The sequence below is a fragment of the Coenobita brevimanus genome, chromosome 92 (assembly GCF_032717465.1).
Source record: "Coenobita brevimanus isolate Jiangsu-jjx chromosome 92, ASM3271746v2, whole genome shotgun sequence".
Taxonomy (NCBI): domain Eukaryota; kingdom Metazoa; phylum Arthropoda; class Malacostraca; order Decapoda; family Coenobitidae; genus Coenobita; species Coenobita brevimanus.
This window is the reverse complement of record NC_137045.1, coordinates 30,247,412-30,254,155: the sequence shown is the minus strand read 5'-3', so window position 1 is coordinate 30,254,155 and position 6,744 is coordinate 30,247,412. Positions and strand designations below refer to the sequence as shown.

The 6,744-nt window shown below is 41.0% G+C and overlaps 1 pseudogene; it reads right to left on the bottom strand.

Moving 5' to 3' along the window:
- LOC145412180 (uncharacterized) overlaps positions 1-6,251 on the bottom strand; it is a 12,280-nt pseudogene extending 6,029 nt beyond the window's left edge.
- Positions 6,252-6,744: the final 493 nt, after the last annotated feature.

Here is a 6,744-nt window from a genome sequence, read left to right as displayed (position 1 = left end):
TTAGGCCAGGTTTAAACACTTAGATTAGAACAGTGTCTTCTGCCATTACGTTAACGAATCAAAGAGTCGTCACACCAGAACAGATAAAAACAGCGGGGAAAGATTTAACAAGAAATGTTTATTTACCAACCCAGAAATAATCAGAAAAATATAACAGACTATCAGGATGAACTGATTTGGTAAGGTGCTTTTACTGCTTACAGCAAAGCGTATGTTTACCCCCCTCAAATACTCAATGTTCGTGAGTTCAGAAATTTGTGTACTCCCGTGGCAGACCTTGAAACCATTTTTTCAAAGTTATAAAGTCAGTTTCTTTTTCTTACAGATGTGAAAAGACTCGTCTGGTACACCTGGCTTTTTCCCCTCCTCCCTAAACCCATCTTGTGATTTGTTATGATTCGTGAAAGAAAATTAGGGGGCATGTTACATTAGAATTTAAACATAAAGTTAGGGTGCATGTTACTTTAGCATTTAAACATATCGGCGAAAACATCTGGGATGAAAGGACCGCCGAGCTGTTTGGGATTGTAGAGTAGGGTCGTATAAACATACCAGTGACCTTGGTTCCCTTCCCATAATTGTTCGCAGTTTTTATGGCTCTCCCTAACTTAACGTTACTGACACCGGTACAGTAAAGCATTGTTCAAGGCTAACAGCCATAAGGGGTTAATGGAATACATTATTGTTTGTATCAATACTCTCTTTCACACATACACGAACGAACAAAAGAATGTGCAATAAATGTACACTTAACTGTAAGGAGCAGAAATAACTGTATGCTCTGTCGGTCCGAAATGTGTTGGGAAGCGACATCGAACAATGAATGTGGAACTGAATGCCACCTTACAAGAACACTTGAGATGAAAGTATTTTTTCTTATTAGTAAACCTAATTGTTCCATTTCGTCCCCTATAATTGTGAAACTCTTAAATTTTCGTCCAAGGATACAGCGTAATAACCTTACCAATTCAATTCATATTCTCTAGTTTGTTTTTGTATTTTTCTAGTTTGTTTTCTTATTATCATAACGTTCCTTAAGCCTTACCTACGTTTGTTTCTGGCATATTGGAAGAAACTTACTCATAATTAGGGTGCATGTTACATTAGCATTTAAACATATCGGCGAAAACATCTGAGATGAAGTGGCAGGCCGCCTGACTGTTTGAGATGGTAGAGGAGGGTCGTGAAAACATACCAGTGACCTTCGTTCCCTTCCCATAATTGTTCGCAGTTTTTTATAGCTCTCCCTAACCCAACATCCCTGACACCGGTACAGTAAAGCATTGTTCGAGGCTGACAGCTATGATGGGGTTAATGGAATGCATTATTGTTTGTATTAATTCTCTCTTTCACACATACAGTACACTTAAGAACGAATAAAAGAGTGAACAGTAAATGTAAGAGGAAGAAATAACAATGCTCTGTTGGTCCGAAATGTGTTGGGAGGCGCGATACCTAACGAAAAATGCAGAACTCAATGCTAACTTACGAGAACACATGAGATGAGTATTTTTTTTTTCTGATTAGCAGACATTCTTGTTTCATTTCGTTCCCTAAAACTAGGAAACCCATTACTTTTCGTCTAAGCATACAGCCTAAAGACCTCACCAATTCACTTCATATTCCTCCAGTTTGTTTTCTGTGTTTTTCTGTTTTGAGGGTAGTAAATTACCTTCTCTTGCTGAAAGATTTTCTCTTTTATCACGTTCTTTAAGCCGTACCTACGATTGCTTCGGGCATAATGGATGAAACTCATGTACACAAAAGTGGATTTAGTTTCCCAATTTCTCAACTGGAGCCCAGGTTAGGTCAGGTTAGGTTAAATTATTAAGTAGTTAAGCAAGGTTAGGCTACGTCAGGAGTAACAGTTGCCTCACCAAACTCCATCCTACCACCCCTGTGATCGAGTTGTGAGCAGGAGGTGTGGGTGGGGGCAGGGTGAGCAAGACTCTCTCTGGTTTATCCATGCCTCTCTCCCTAGAAACTGGATGCTTCCTGTTTAAACCGGAGCTATCGTACGGATAATACTATGAATTACTATACCACTGAACCATTGGGTCAGGGCCTGGATATACCGAAAGCTGGATAATCGAGCTTCCACTGTATAGTACTGTATTCATTACAGTATTGTACAGTATCAAACAGTATACAGTACTCTCTCCAAACACATTTGTAATGATATGAGTAATGATGATAGTGTTCACCGAAACATATAAGGTACTGAGTGGGTAGGGTTTTCGATAATTCGGCAATTTTGATATTTCGGCACTTGCCTGGTCCCATAGATGCCGAAAAATCGGACTTCTACTGTAACACTGCTCATAATCTGTCCTAGTGGTTCTGTTGCTGGTATTTACTGTTGCATGATGGTGGGGGCTTGATGCTGCTGCTGGGGCCTTACTAGTGGGGCTTCCAGCCTACTCTGCCCCTGCACTTCAAAGGAAAGACACTCCATAAAGTCCTCCTCCTCATCACTGCTATCCCCAAAGAGCAAGGACACAAACTCCATTTGGCAGCGTCCCCCCTGAGTCTGGGTCTGGGGTTGAGGAAACTCAAGAAGCTCTATGTCAGGGGCATCCAGGTCTTCCACACTATCATTGTTGTAAAATGGGAAGTCCTCAGGGAGACCAGGGGTAAACAACAGGGAACTATCATCCTGACCAAACCCAGTGAAGGAAACAGAGGTGGCCTATCTCCTGCCAGCATGAAGCCTCACTCCCTCGCCTGCCCCATGTCCCCTGCCACCTGCTTCACATGGGGCAACCTCCTCCACCTCTGGGGGATCCTGGGAGGTTGGGGGCGCATCCAGGAACCCCTGAGCCTGCAGAGACTGCAACTCCAGCAGGAACTCAGAAATGCCACTATCCAGAGAGACATTGAAAGTTTCCATAGCAGAGTTGTCTCCCTTGAGAGCAGCGTGCATCTTGCTGATTCATGTGTAGAAGGAATCCAGGAGGAGGTGCAGCATGATACCTGGGCCGGTCATCACCAGCATTGCCATAATGTACACCAGCATCGCACCAGGAACTAAGTGGCCTACTACACCACACAGGCTCAGCACTATTGTCACTATAGCAAAGAAAAGATGTCTTAGCTGAAGGAGTCATGTGTAGTTGTAAATTACAGCTACAGAGATGAGGTACAAAAACAAACTAGCTCGGCCAACCTCTAACAATCATTGCAGTTGATTTAAAAAAGGATATGATTCAATTAAGAAAGAAGAAACCATAAATTTACTGCAGAAGTACAGGCCCGTGAAAAAATGATAGATGTCATAGCATATGTATATAAGGATGGTAAAACTCAACTACGTCTAAATACTGTACAGAGACAGAAAGGGAGATGCAGATATGATGTAAAAGACATCAAGGACACACAGGCTTCAGAACACTCTTCAAAGTACAGTACCCTCGCGTCCAACACGCATTTGTCCAGCACGATTTGCGTCCAGCACGGAGAGCAAAAAATTAGTACAATTTAATATGAATTAAGTACTGTAAAACGAGTGCGTAAGCATAACACGGATGGAGCTCCAAGAAGTGGGTGAAATCCGCAGAGTTCGCCTCTAGCACGATCACCCCTGGTCCAACACTGTCGTACTGGACGTTCCCATGATGCTGAGAACCAATCAAAACTTCCAATCAAGTAGCCTCCCCTGACCGCTATCGTGACGAGATCGTGATGTCGCCCAATGAAAAACGCTTCTGCTCTCACGTGATGTTTTGTTTAAATTTCTCCTGCCACAGCGCCACGCAGTTGCATAATTCGCATTGGACAGTGCTTTTTTCTTGCTGCATTTTCTGCCCTTGCTACTGCATTTTACTCAGCTCATGATGCCTAGGAAGCCTTCTGAGAACCTCAAGAAGTTGCGGCATCTCCCTCAGGCCACCAAGCTAGAATTCATCAAGAGGCAGAAGAAAGGGGAGAGGAATTTCGAAGGATTTATGAGGGAGGTTGAGGAGGAGCAGCAGCCATTACCCACTAGTGATGCCAGCAGCCATCCTCTGGGGACCCAGTAGGACTACCTACAGCCTCAGATACCACCTTCCATTCCCAACAAGCCCACCAACACTATCCTGAAAGGTTAGTTATCATTCATAGTACTGTACAGTACCATTCATTATAATTACAGCAGTACTAATATATATATAGGTATATGGTATGTATATAAGGTGACTTTTCCTAGGGTTGCTGACATAATTCATTTTTCCCCATAAGCTCTGTTGTTTGTCCAACACGGGACCCTTGCATGACAATATTACCGTGTTGGGCGCGAGGGTACAGTAATTTTAAAAACATACAAGAAATGAAAGGAAAAGGCCTTGGGTAAAGAGATGACATGTTTATGATCAAAAGTTTTCTTCACAGATAACGGGCTGCAATTTTTCCAATCACTGGTAGAAACCAAAGCAAATACTGGATGACTAAACATAAGCATGAAATGTGAATTATAAATAAGTCCAAGATCAAATTTATAATTTTTAATACAACCGCAATCTAGCTTCACAATTTGCAATACAAAGTGCACAAACAGGGGGTAAGTCGATTGGTAATGTAGTGAATTATCGTATTTATAATCTATTTAAGACATTAATTTCCCACAATGACACTCAGTCACTGTGACCATCACTACTCACTAGTGACTCTGTCCATAACTTCACTAGGACCACTTTTCAGAGTCCTCACTGACTCAGAAGTTCAAGTTCAGAAGTTCACACTTGTGACATTTGACACTTCTTCACACCCACACGTCAAAGTCAGCCTGAGTCCTCCGAGACTAAGAACAATTCCATCCTGAGCAGGTCCATGTTCCCTTTCATGAACACCAATTGCTCGAAGTTCTCTGAGGTCAGACTTGCTCTTTTGGCCTTTATGACATCCGACCCCTGGGAGAACAGTCTCTCACAATACATTATAATAATACACTCATATCCTTTATTACAAAAATAATATTACGAGGTAAAGAAATAGCCTTTGTGCCACTAACAAAAATCAATCTGACCAGCAGCAGAATGCAGTCCACAGAACATAAACAGATAATTCATAGAAATGTGCTTACTCTTGCAGATTATAACTCAGTAAGACCATAGAAAAAAGTAATTTCAGTGATCGTCATTACATTAGCCCTTAAGATTGTCATCTGCCAATTGTGGAACAACTGTGCATGATTAGCTGTGCGTGCCACAAAATTTACTGCCAAGCTGGCTTATAGTACATTGTATTGTATCATATCAAATCATTTCTCTTGGTATCGCCCATCCTTACTGCAAACTGATGCAGCAACCCCTCACCTGCCACCGCTGCTGGCCGAGAATCCTGTTCAAGCTTGATAGCCTGTACTAACTGACATCGACCGCCACGTGGGAGACTGCGAACAGGATTATGATTACAGAAGTACTTCTGCAACGCAATACTGCAAGTTTCGGACAAGTCTGCTGCAATCGCAACTCTGCAACTGAAATCATGTGGTCTACTATTGTGGAAACTGCAGATTGCAGTGGTGCCCCGCTCTGATGGTTACAACCCAGTGTTGTAAATGGTTTCCTGACTAACAGGAAACCACTTGTCTTGTCACTCACTGTAAAGACACCTGAAAAAAGGAGTAAAAAGTGACAGAAAAGATGGGAGAAACAGGAAGAGAGAGAGAGAGAACAGACACAGGAAAACAGGGACAAAGATGAAGGAAAAATCAGGCAGCACTACAAGTGAGTGGAAGTAGCTAACGCTGATATAAAAAAAAAGAAAATGTACAGTTGAGAGAAAAGAAAATTTGGACCAGAAACTGCAACTGTTGAACTTGAAAATTTCTAAAGAAATACTTATCAAAAACATAAAACATATTTATCAAAAACATATTTGACAAAATATGGCATACTAGTACATGGAATACAGAAAAGAAAGAAGTATATAGCTAAAGGATATTTGGAAAAACAAAGCAAACAAAATACAGATACCACATACTTATATAACATACCACATACACTGGTGGAACACATGGATATGGTAATCTGGACAATGAAAGCAACAACATCCAGACAGGCCATAAGTCACAACGGAATAGGATGTAAAATCACTGAGGAATTTGAAAAACTAAAATGCAGGAGGATCAGATGGGATGAAGTCTGAATGTAATAAAGTAGCTACTTAAAATGAGTGAGCAATGTACAGAAATGCTGAAATACTGTTTCAATGAAATTATAATATATGGAAAAACCGCTACAGGAAAGCTTGAAGAACTCAAGGACCCGCATGACACCAAAGAAGAGCAAACCAACAGCTCAGGATTCATGAGCCATAGATCTAACAAATACTGACTCTAAAGCTTGCACTGTATGTTAATTAAGAAATCTAAAATAGAACAAATTAAACCAAATAACTTAAATAGTGAAATGCAATCAGGATTCATACAAGGAAGAAGGACAGAAGACAACATCTTTATATTAAAGTATTATAGCTACAGAGATGAGCTACAAATACAAACTAGATACTCCTAATAGTCACTGCATTTGACTTTCAAAAAGCATATGATTCAATTACGAGAGAAGAAACCATAAATTTACTGAAGAATTAAAGGCCTGTGAAAAAATGATAGATGTCATAGCATATGTATACAACCATACCCCGGTTTAATTGGTTAGGTAAAACCCCATCGTTAGGCAGGGTATCGTATATCGGGGTACTTTTAACATGTAAAGCAATGTGGAGAGTTTATCAGCTTTGGGTTTCCCCCAAAACCATGCCCAA